The sequence below is a fragment of the Centroberyx gerrardi genome, chromosome 19, assembly GCF_048128805.1.
Source record: "Centroberyx gerrardi isolate f3 chromosome 19, fCenGer3.hap1.cur.20231027, whole genome shotgun sequence".
Classification (NCBI taxonomy): domain Eukaryota; kingdom Metazoa; phylum Chordata; class Actinopteri; order Beryciformes; family Berycidae; genus Centroberyx; species Centroberyx gerrardi.
The window spans coordinates 24,908,379-24,920,398 of NC_136015.1; the positions used below are offsets into that span (position 1 = coordinate 24,908,379).

Sequence of the window (12,020 nt, forward strand, 5' to 3'; positions counted from 1 at the left end):
GTTGTCCCAAAGCGTTAAAAAAAAACATCTTTAAAATACGTCTCCTCTCCTCCAGCTCCATCCCTCCTGCCTGACTGAAGTGGATTTAATAGGTGAAGTCAATAAGGGATCGAAGCCTTCACACCTATTCAGTCTGGATCTGGTAAGAGCAGCTGGTCCTGATGTTTTGGAACACCGTGTTTAATGCAATTTAATGTAATAAGGTTAGTTGAATAATGCTATGCAATTATAATGTTATTATAATAATGGCTTTGGTACTATGAGGAACCAACAGGGTCGTTTTGTGTGCAGATTCCTCTCGGCAGTCGCTCTTGCTATAGAGGAAGAGAAAGAGCAGGATGATACACTGTCGCTCCTCACTTCATTATGTTTCTAGGGATGATTATTATTATCATTATTATTATTATTATTATGTATTCAGTCCAATAACTCAGGCATAGATTGGTAACTTGTTTTCCCTAATTTGGCACACAGATCACACAGTCCTGGTGACTCATAAACAGTCGAAGGCTCAGCTGTTATTCGTAGAGATGTGAACGTTGGTACAGATGTGTATCTGGACACGTGGAACATGTCTGCCTCCAGGACCCATAATGTCCGCCATCAATTTGTGGCTGCCATTTTGACAGGGAATTCAGCAAGTTCAGTCACCGTGTGCCTTTACATCGTTTGCGAAAAGCTAAGGGATTGGTCCAAAAATGGTAGTTATTAACCTATTAATTAACTAACTGTAAATTAATGAAAGAGTAATCAATCGACTTAAAATTGGTCAGATTGGTCAGAAACATAATTTTAAAGATATCTACCAAGCCACATATTGATATGTTGAGATTTGAAGAAAATACAGACATTTTAACTTCTGTTGTGTTCATAAAAAATACAGAATGAACGGATAGAACGGTCCTTCCACTGTTTGCCATGGCAATTTGGCTCATAGTTCACCATAAAATGGCGATTATGAAATTTTAAGTGTTAGTTGCTATGGTGACAACACAAGTCTGGGCATTAAGGCTGTAAAGTCTGTCAGAACTGAGCAGATGAGTCTGTTAGCAAACTGTCAGAACTCAACTGGAAGCTAACGTTAGCGACGAGGCTAACGTAGCTTCATCACAGACTGGACTTCTCTCTCTAGCTCTTCTAGTCAACATTAGCATGTTAGCAATCCATGTTAGCAAGGAGACAGAGAAGCTGCTTTGGTTCTTGCTGTAAAACCTCTCAGCTCAGTGACTTGCTGCGAGTCGCTTTATACAGAAGCTAGTCCGACGGGTCACAGCAAGATGGCCGCCGCTCCGACCGTCCAGGAACGTTGATTTGAATGGGAATGACCGATCTATCCATTCACGTTCTGCCTCAACAATTACCACTGAGGTTCTCTTGAGCAAGGCACTTCCCCCGCTACCACAGAAGAAGACTGCCAGCTGGGAATGAAACTGCATGAATGGGCTTTGCTGAAAGGAGTTTGCATGCTCAGTCAGCTTCCTCTGATAAATTAAGGTTCACGACAAGCAGAAAAACAATCCGGCAAGAACTGGGATTTCTTCAGCCAATCACAGCTCAGGAGAGTCTGCAGATCTAAAAGGCTGATGGGCTTCATCTGGCTCTCCTGTCACAAGGACTGCTGGTCATTCATGTGTTGAATAATTGAAAAATAAACACAGTGGGCGTGAATGAGAAAACAAGCATTCTTTTCTTTATTCATGAATAAAAATGACTTGTTGGAGATACTTTGCTTCTAGCAGACAGCAGTGATGAGACACGGCATCTGTATTTGAAGTGTTTCGCTCCAAAATGAGATATCCAAAAAAAAAAACATGACACCTCCTCTTAGCAGATGATTGATGGCATAAAATCCAAACAAATTCTGGTACTTTTTAAAGGACATTCGGTAAAGTCAAAATGACAGCATGGTAACACTTTTACAGAGTGGGGTTTCTATATTTTAGGACATTGAAAGAAGACCTTCAGGTAATGATTTTAAACTGAACTCGTCATTTCTTGAATGCTGCAATGTGGAGAGGTTTGTTAACATACAGTATACGGTTTTTTTTTTGAAAATGTGCTAAAGATACAGTTGCTTTATTGTGTACAAAAGCCCATATCTGGTCCCAATATTCAGTATCTTAAAAATATCTGGCCATGTTCATGGCAAAAATGTCAAATGTATTCAGTGTTTCCCCCAGAATTATATTCTTGGCAGTGAGAAAAAGCCTCTGAAACAGCATTTAGACCACAAAACACTAAAACTCTCAATTTGTATTATCATTATCATACATATTCATGCATACTGGTGCGGACTATGATCACAATTTTGCATTAGAATCCAGTCAGGTGATGGGATTCCCATAGACAACAAGTGTAGTATTGACAAATTAAGCATTAAATTCAATCAAGCTTCATTATATGCATCATATCAGACATGGGCTATATTGTCTGATATGTGATTTTTAATAAAAGTCCAATATCGGCCCAGTTTATGGGCAAACGGATACATTATCTAACCCAAACAGAGACGGTTATGCAAGTCAGCCTTGAATTATGTATAATAACACCAAAACTCTTCCTGTCTGGGAAAGTTAACTAGATAAATCTCATTAAATGGCGGCCGGTGACTTGATGTGAACATATTTGGTGTTCTGTTTCAAAAGTTTGGACCCCCCCCCCCCCCCCTCTCGTTTCAGCCGACGTGGAACGTGGGTTTTGTCCAACAACAGCGCCGTGCAGGTCTGCTACAGCGAGGCAGGGCGGACGCTACGACACACACACACACACACACACACACACACTGCTCTGACCAGCCCATGCACTATAGTGACTCACCACACACACACACACAAACACACGCGAAATCACTGCCACTTCACTCCCTCTCTCTCACTCACACACAACCTGGCACGCTCTTACTCTCTTTCTCAAACACACACCCACACACGGCCCCTCTCTCTCTCTCTCTCTCTCTCTCTCTTTCACAGGGGACCAACAACAGCACTAAAAATGTATGTGTGTGTGTGTGTGTTTGCATGCGAGTGTGTGCGAGCGAAATAAATAGCTGTGTGACAGAGCGAAAAAGAGCGAGCGAAAAACCTCTGAATGTGTGTGTGTGAGATGCAGCTGTCATGCATGCTTTCTGCGTGTGTGTGTGTGTGCGTGCGTTATGTGAAATAAATAGCAGTTTGACAGAGCCAGAAAGAGTGTGTGTGATGTAGCTGTCATATATTGGGTGTGTGTGTGTGTGTGTGTTTGTTCCAGCTCATATAGCTGCCATAAACCTCATGACTAAATGCCATTGAGGGCAACACAAACCCAGAATGGGGTCCATTACAATTGACACAAAATAATAAAACATGCGTAGCGCCCATTTCAGCGATAAAAACCAATGATGTGAACGGTCTAAACGGTGAAATAAAAGCCTACTACGACTGGAGGGGGGTCGGGGGGCTGGGGGGGGGTAAGAGGGGGGGTTGCTGATAGGTCAGGTGGCAACACCAAACAGCAAATCACAGCTGCACTTCCTAGGCACCGGCGAAATGTGTGTATGAGTGTAAGAGTGTGTGTCAAAGAAATAGCAGCGTGTCAGAGCGAGAAGGAAACAGCAGCGAGAGAGAGTGTGTGTGATGTGAGAGTGAGTGTGTGTGTGAGTGTGTCTCCAATAAAATACCAGCGTGGCAGAGGAGAGCGAGAGAAAGCGAGAGTGTGAGTGTGTGTGTGCGTGATGTGATTGTGTGTGTGTGTGTGTGTGTGTGTGTGGGCGTTTGTGACAAATAAATAGCAGCGAGAGAAGAGAGAGAGAGAGAGGGGGAGAGAGAGAGAGAGAGTGCTGTGATTTGGAGACTGGCAGCATGACTGACTGATCCTTGCATCCATATCATAGGATTAAAAACCTTGACACGCCGGCGATACAAAAGGGGCGAAATGATGAGACAAAAGTCGGTCAATGGAATAGGAAATGTGATTAGGAACCAGAACAGGCGAGATGGAGATAATATTAAAATTTGACACACTTTCAGGAGCCGTGCACCGGCTTGGGAGAACGTGGCGGTCGACGCTGTCACCGGGCCAGATACGCCGCTCTCCTGTGTGTTTTTTTTTTGGGGGTGCAAAGACACACTTCAGTCACACAACCGTAAACCCGCCGAAATTCAGTTTAGCCTCCTTATTTTAGGGCTGACATCAATCTTTCTGACCTAAATTCCTGGTATACAATCATTCTAACTAGAGCCAAACTGATGGGGAGTCACATGAGGAAAAGAGAAAAATAAAATACAAATTGATTTTGGCTGATACTGGCTGTCGTTTGCCTTATGATGATCACCAAATGGAGGTCAGAAGTCACCACTACATCACTGGATATTGCGTAACAGACTTCCCAGGCACACCAGATTATTCATTATTTTATGCAACAAGATTTGTGTAGAAAATTAGGTCGGCACAATGAGCAACGACCAAAACTGCATGAACTTGAGAGGGGAAAGTTTGATTATAAGCGGATTCAAAGGGTTATATACACCAGTTAAGACCTGCACTGCAATATACTGACAGTCTGTTTCAGTATACAACAATATGATTCAGTACACCACTTACAAACCACGGTGCCATGCACTGTTTCCATATAAATGTGGTAAAAACCAGACTACCATTAACAAACAGTCCATTTCTATAAATCAGACTATCATTAATTGACAGTCTGCTTCTCTATAAACCAGATAAAAACCAGTCTACCACTAACTGACAGGTTTCCATACACACCAGTCAAAACCCACATTACTACTATACACCTCCAGTCTGTTTCTCAATATAAACCAGTTCAAAACCAAGCTGGCATTAACTGACAGTTCATTTACACCAGTTAAAAAGGACTAACCAACAGTCTATTTCTATGTAAACCATAAACCAGAAGACCATAAACTGACAGTCCGTTTACATCCGTTAAGAACCAGACTGCCATAACCAACAATCTGCTTCCATATAAACCAGTTAAAAACCAGTCTACCACGGACAGGCATTAAGTTTTCATTTAAACCAGTTTAAAAAAAAAAACACACTACCATAAACTGACAGTCCGTTTACAGCAGTTAAAACCAGTCTATCATTAACCACGGATGCGTTTGTATATAAACCAGTTACAAGCACACTACTAACAGACAACCAGGTCCAATACAAAGAAACAAACAAAATAACAACAATCTGTTTCGATATAAACCAGTTAAAAACCAAACTAGTGCTATCGGACACAAACCAGAGACCGTAAAAAAAAAAAAAAAAAGATTAAAACAGATTTAAGCCAGAGACTACCTATACAGTCCGCTTCTATATGAACCAGTTACTAACACATTACCATTAACGGACAACCCGGTCTAATACACACCGGTTCCCAACCAAAATATCTACAATCCGTCTCCATATAAAGCAGTTAGTTTAAAAACCTAAACTAACCGACAGCCCGTTTAAACCAGAGACTACATACAACGCCAGTCCGCTTCTATATAAACCGAATTTTTTTTAAAAATAGTCTACTATTAACGACAGTCTTTTTCAATATAAACCAGTTAAAAGTCGGACAACAATATATCGTTACAGCACCAGTCCGTTTCGATATAAACCAGTTAAAAAGCAGTGTAGCATTAACGGCAGTGTGTTTCTATACAGCCCGCTGACGGCGGCTTCACCTCAGATGACCCAACCAGCCAGACTGGCTGTCTGCTAGCTAGCCCCGTTTGAACCGTACGGCAAACCTACATACAGCGGCAATAACAAACATTTCAACCGACACTACAAACACCAACCAAACTGTCATTAGCTCCGTCGTTACCGTGTCAAGGAAAACACCGGGATTATTTGCCACTTGGCTTGCCAGTGTAACGCTAACTCGGGGAAGGGGAGAGAGAGAAGGAGAGAGAGACAGCCAAAACAAATGCATTTCCCGACATGAAAGCATAACATCCAGAGACGGGCAGCCACGTTTCGTGCTGCTAGAAAAGGCGTAGCTAAGGCTAATGCATGGTGCACTTTAGCAGGCTCTTATTAGTTAGCTTCAACGGGCTGCCCGTCATTAGCAAAGGCTAACTGGCTAACGCTAGCTCCGCTGGCTAATAAATTTATTATGTGCACACTTTCACCGGGGGGGGGACGGCAAAAGTTGGCTACCAAAAAACAACGCGAACCGGATGACATTCACTTGTCTGACAACTATCCCCGAAAATACACCGAGAGCAGTTGCACGCCAACTTAAGTTGCCTGACAGCCAGGTATCTAACTGTTGTGTTGTGTCTAGTTTTGTTGCCGTGGAGGTTTGTTGCTGATAGCAAGGTGATTCCCACTCTGAGCCTGTGATGGAGGGGACGGCGCTAGCAGCAGCCTGGGCAATACAGCCAGGCGGCTAGTCTGGCTGCAACCAAACCGCTTAATAACTTCACTTTTGCGGTTACTTTGGTCAAAATTTCTCTCCAGGAGTTAAAAAATAGGAAGTTTGCCATCTGTCCTACCTGTGTGGAGTCTCCCGGCGCGGGGTGCGACAGGCTGGAAGTTGATTATTCCCAGATCCTAAGTGGTGCGGTGCGGGGCGCATATAGCTAGCGCTGGGTACAGTAAAGATTGTAGCATAGCTAACCTAAAGACAACAGTAGAGAGGAGAAAAAAAAGCCTCCTCGTTGCTCATAGGGGGGATCGACGACAAAAACCACATGATCTTTTACGTCAGCATATATTTGCATAGGATGCCAAATGATGTTTCGCATTCAGGTGACGTGAAAATGTAAAGAAAAGTTTTGATTATGCATGGCTGGAGTATGGGAGGACGTTGGCACGGCTCGCGGGGTTGCGGTGAGAGGCGCAGGCATGTTGCAGCCATGCACGCATGTTCCCTCCTGCAGCCCTCATCTGCACTGGGATCTGCTGTAGCATAACTTGCAGCATGGATGCCCCTAACTAAACACCTCTGTAATATTACTATGATATTCCTATAGGGACTTATAGCGCGCCTGAGCTGCTCAATAGTGAGTTTATCCTACTTTATGGCATTTTTATCCGGGATTGCACCACTGTATTATCCCTATAACATTCCTATGGACACTTATGTTTTTGCTGTGATGTATAGTCTCCTGAAATTTATTCTAGGATTGCTATAATTCTCTTTCATAAGGGGTTTTTGCAATCAAAACCAGTCAAAAGGAAACTATTGCATCGACATACCTGTCTGAAAAGGTAAATAAAATGAGTTGATGTGATGATGAATAACATTTAAAAAAAGGGCCAAAGTGCATCATTGTGTTATAACACCTGTTTGATCTGAACCTGACCTCAGAAACAGCCGCCCGGCCGGTCCAGCACCATGTGAGCAAATTAAAGGGGGGAAAAAATCCCCAAACTAGTTTTTAATTGGAGGGAGGTGGAAATAATTTCACCATGTGTGTGATCCGCGTCTGCGTTTCATCCCGTTCATGTATTTTTGATAAATGGGGCTTGTTGTAAGTGATCAGATGTAATAAAGGTAGAAAAATCCCCACAAGACTCGGTGAAAAGATGAGCGACAGCGACACCTACAGGCGGAAGTGGGCGCTGCACCCGGCCTGCTGGGTATGGTATGGGCTTACTGTATGGTGTGGTGATGATTTGGGGTTTATGGTTTATTTCAGGACAAACAGTGGAGATTTTGTTGACTTTCTGACCTTTGACCCCTTCTGCTGAAATGTGTGAATGCATGTGTGTTTCAGAGGGAGACGAGAAGAAACCAATTCCTTATTATTCTAGGTGTGATTTGGCAATTGAGTCCCTTCTTTTTCACCCTGTTCAAGTCATTGAAATACAAGATTTGTAAAAGTATTGATAAATATATTTAATTAAGGCAATTTAAATAAGGCATAGTCAAAATTTGAATTTGGTTTCAGTGGCTAGATTCACCGATATTACATTTTCTAAAGCAATGTCAACTCTTTAAAAAAATTTTTTTACATTTTTCTTATTCTTATTAGATTTTATGTTGACACCTGCACCAAGATAAATTCCTTGTACATTGTACTTGGCGAATAAAGTTCTGATTCTGATTATTGATCGCTGCAGAGAAATTCCTTTTTCCAGTTCTAGTTTGATGTATTTATGTTTCTCCTATAGCTACAACCAGATTTCCCCTGGTGGGACAATACAGACTTGAACTTTGAACTTTGAACAGGGAGGTCAGAGGTCAGGCTGTTTTCAGATGATCTCCAGTGAACGCATCACACCCTGACCTGCCCTCGCCCGGCTCTCCTCCCTGAACGACGGTTCAGATCCCTCCTTTTAACTGAGCCAGCCTCTGCAGCCGCAGGCTTTCAGGGCCGGGACTGTGACCGCTCCGCTCGTTCAAATTCACATCCGGTCGAGAAACAGCTCGTTAAGTAAACTGTTTATCTTTACAGACATCACAAAGCACGGCGCCCTGATCCGGAGACACGTCTCACTCCGGGACGAGTTCATGAAAATAACGTGGGACTCTCAGAAACGTCATGGATCCCAGAGCCGAGCCCGCTCTCCTGCCACTGGAAGCTCTTCCCAGCGTCTCCAGAATGCTCAATCAGGTAATGTTGCCAGGCAAAAATACAAACTCTAGCCAATAAGCAGAGTTTTGGCCAACATTGCTTAGCAACAAAATTTAAAAACCGAACCACTCAAGGGCTTAAAATAGTCTTTAAAATAGTAATCAAGAGCCATCAGTGTCACAATTTCGGCAGATAAAAAGCTTTGCAGGCGCTGCCCTGCACAAACCGGCTGAGCAGCGAAACTGGGAAAGAAAAAAAACAGACTTCCAAGTTTATTTGCTGCCCTAACAGGATTGTTGGTGCAGAAGAAGTGGACTGTGCATCATTTAGTGCAGTTATGGCTCTGTTTCTTCTGTCAATATTAAATTCAAACCGTAGTCGTGATCTTTGGCCTTTAAAACCTATCGAAGCAGTTGGTGCTGTTTGCTCTCACACAGTAAACAGAGCAGGCAGCCAGGTCTGCTTTCCCACAGCGTTCTCAACCTGAGGAGGGAAACACTCGTCTGCATCAAACCTCAGGAATCACTTGTTTTTGTTTTTGCTCTCATTCACTCGTTAAGCAGCCGGTAATCTTCATTTTGCAGTCTGTCGCAAAACGTGAAAATGAGAGACACGCCCTGGAAGAGAATTTGCATATCAGTGTTGTTAGAGAAAAAACATGTTTCTGAAAAAAAAAAAGACTGAAGAGAAGAATGCTTGATTTCTCATCTCTCGTGTTTTTAATGAAATGATACAAAAGGGTTTTCAGGGCCCAGGTGTTATGAAACAGGCTCAACACATAAACGATCAAAAGACTTTCAAAATCGTGCAAGAAAAAGTAGAAACCCCACAACTGCAGTCAGGTTGTTTTTCAGCTTCTGCAGCAAACTGCTGTTTAAGAATGAATTTCCTCTTTTGTCTTGTGAACGGAGCGTTTGCAGCCGCCGGGCTCCTTCCCATAATTAATCAAATGAAACAGGCTGAAAAGGAAAAAATAAAAGTCATTATTTGGAGTCACAGTTCAGCACACTGCGGCTGCTGTCTGGGCCGGGGGGGTCGACACCCAGCGGCCCTACTGGCTTTTTTTTTGGGTTTGGTGCCAAAAAAAACCCACTGAGAAGCTGCTTTTGAATGGAGAGGTGTGGTCAGGACCGCTCAGCAGGGAGGGGCACACCGGCTGGGGATCCACTGCTTCAAATAATTATTGTACCATAAAAGAAATATGGTGTGAAGACAGGGTCTACAAGAAAAAATACACAATAAAAACACACATCAGCAGACAGACACTGGTTGATAAGCAGACAGGGAGTCAGTAGAGAGCAGTAAAGTCACCCATTAGAGCAAAATACAAAGTTCTGACACAGGCATAAGGAAAAACATCATTACATATTTAAATTAAGAATTTGCAGTGGAGATGAAAGAGTCCCTGGTTGTTTTATTCCTGAGTTTAGACTCCCAGAAGGCTTCAGCTACTAAATATAAGAGCTGTGTGTGAAGTTAAAGGGGCAGTAAGTTCGATCTTTGTCTTGTCCCACAGCACTGAATGAGCCTGATACATCTGCAGGGGCTGATAGCTGATCAATACTGATGACTCACTGCTGAGATGTCTGCTTTGCTGCCTTGTGTGTTCAGGTGCTGCTGGGAAAGTCAAAGTCACCTAACTAGCTCTTCTTCTACTGTGTTTAGAAAGTCACCTACCCCAGCTCTTCTTCTACTGTGTTTAGAAAGTCACCTACCCCAGCTCTTCTTCTACTGTGTTTAGAAAGTCACCTACCCCAGCTCTTCTTCTACTGTGTTTAGAAAGTCACCTACCCCAGCTCTTCTTCTACTGTGTTTAGAAAGTCACCTACCCCAGCTCTTCTTCTACTGTGTTTAGAAAGTCACCTACCCCAGCTCGTCTTCTACTGTGTTTAGAAAGTCACCTACCCCAGCTCTTCTTCTATAGTGTTTAGAAAGTCTTCTATAGTGTTTAGAAAGTCGCCTACCCCGGCTCTTCTTCTACAGTGTTTATAAAGTCGCCTACCCCTGCTCTTCTTCTACAGTGTTTAGAAAGTCGCCTACCCCGGCTCTTCTTCTACAGTGTTTAGAAAGTCGCCTACCCCGGCTCTTCTTCTACAGTGTTTAGGAAGTCGCCTACCCCAGCTCTTCTTCTATAGTGTTTAGAAAGTCACCTACCTAGCTCTTCTTCTATAGTGTTTAGAAAGTCACCTACCCCAGCTCTTCTTCTATAGTGTTTAGAAAGTCACCTACCCCAGCTCTTCTTCTACAGTATTTAGAAAGTCTAGTGTTTAGAAAGTCGTCTACCCCTGCTCTTCTTCTACAGTGTGTAGAAAGTCGCCTACCCCAGCTCTTCTTCTATAGTGTTTACAAAGTCGCCTACCCCGGCTCTTCTTCTATAGTGTTTAGAAAGTCACCTACCCCAGCTCTTCTTCTACAGTGTTTAGAAAGTCACCTACCTAGCTCTTCTTCTACAGTGTTTAGGAAGTCACCTACCCCAGCTCTTCTTCTATAGCGTTTAGAAAGTCACCTACCCCAGCTCTTCTTCTACAGTATTTAGAAAGTCTAGTGTTTAGAAAGTCACCTACCCCTGCTCTTCTTCTACAGTGTTTAGAAAGTCGCCTACCCCTGCTCTTCTTCTATAGTGTTTACAAAGTCGCCTACCCCGGCTCTTCTTCTGCAGTGTATAGGAAGTCACCTACCCCGGCTCTTCTTCTATAGTGTTTACAAAGTCGCCTACCCCGGCTCTTCTTCTGCAGTGTATAGGAAGTCACCTACCCCGGCTCTTCTTCTATAGTGTTTACAAAGTCGCCTACCCCAGCTCTTCTTCTACAGTGTTTAGGAAGTCACTTCTTCTATAGTGTTTAGGAAGTCGCCTACCCCAGCCCAGCAGTCCTCCTGATAGACTTCTGGTTGATAGCTGATCAATACTAATGACTCAGTGATTACTTGGCCAGCTGCTGAGATTTCTGGCTTTCAAAACTCACTTTCCTCACTTTCCTTCTTTGTGTGTTCAGGTGCTGCTGGGAAAGTCAGACGTCTGGGACTTCCAGGTCGGCTGCTACACAGCGTTGCTTTCATGTCCTGCTTCGTCAGAAAATCAAACCCAGAAGACAAACGATAACCAATCACAGACCTCCTGCAGCTAAACAAGCTAATTTGACGAACTTCATTCAAACAAATGTTAAGTTAGTCCAGATAACAAATAAAAACTTGCAATAAAGGTTCATGAGTATGTATTTTCTTACTGGTGACTATTTTGTCGCCTTGTTGAGAAGGTTTAAAGGTCAAAGAATCAATCAAACTTTATCTATATAGCACCTTTGGTGTAAGATTGCAATACAAAGTGGTTAACAAAATGAGAAGATAAACAGATACAACACATTAATGGAAAATCAGAACAATATATTAATAGTAATTATAGTAAAAGTAAAATAAGATAATAAATGTAAAATAAGAAAATAAAATAGATAAAATGCATAAAATTGGGAGCATAACTCGGAAACAAAAAAGATTCCTCTGAGTTTCTGACTTAAT

General features: G+C 42.8%; 1 long non-coding RNA gene across 2 annotated transcripts; it reads left to right on the top strand.

The window, feature by feature from the left end:
• The first annotated feature begins 6,126 nt into the window (after positions 1–6,126).
• Positions 6,127–11,673, top strand: LOC144542816 (uncharacterized). 2 transcript variants are annotated; one of them, XR_013507473.1, is made up of 3 exons: positions 6,127–6,242; positions 8,388–8,546; positions 11,501–11,673. It is a non-coding gene; the product is annotated as an uncharacterized LOC144542816 (long non-coding RNA). The 2 variants fall into 2 exon arrangements; XR_013507474.1 differs by lacking the exon at positions 6,127–6,242 and adding an exon at positions 7,438–7,569.
• The last annotated feature ends 347 nt before the right edge of the window (positions 11,674–12,020 follow it).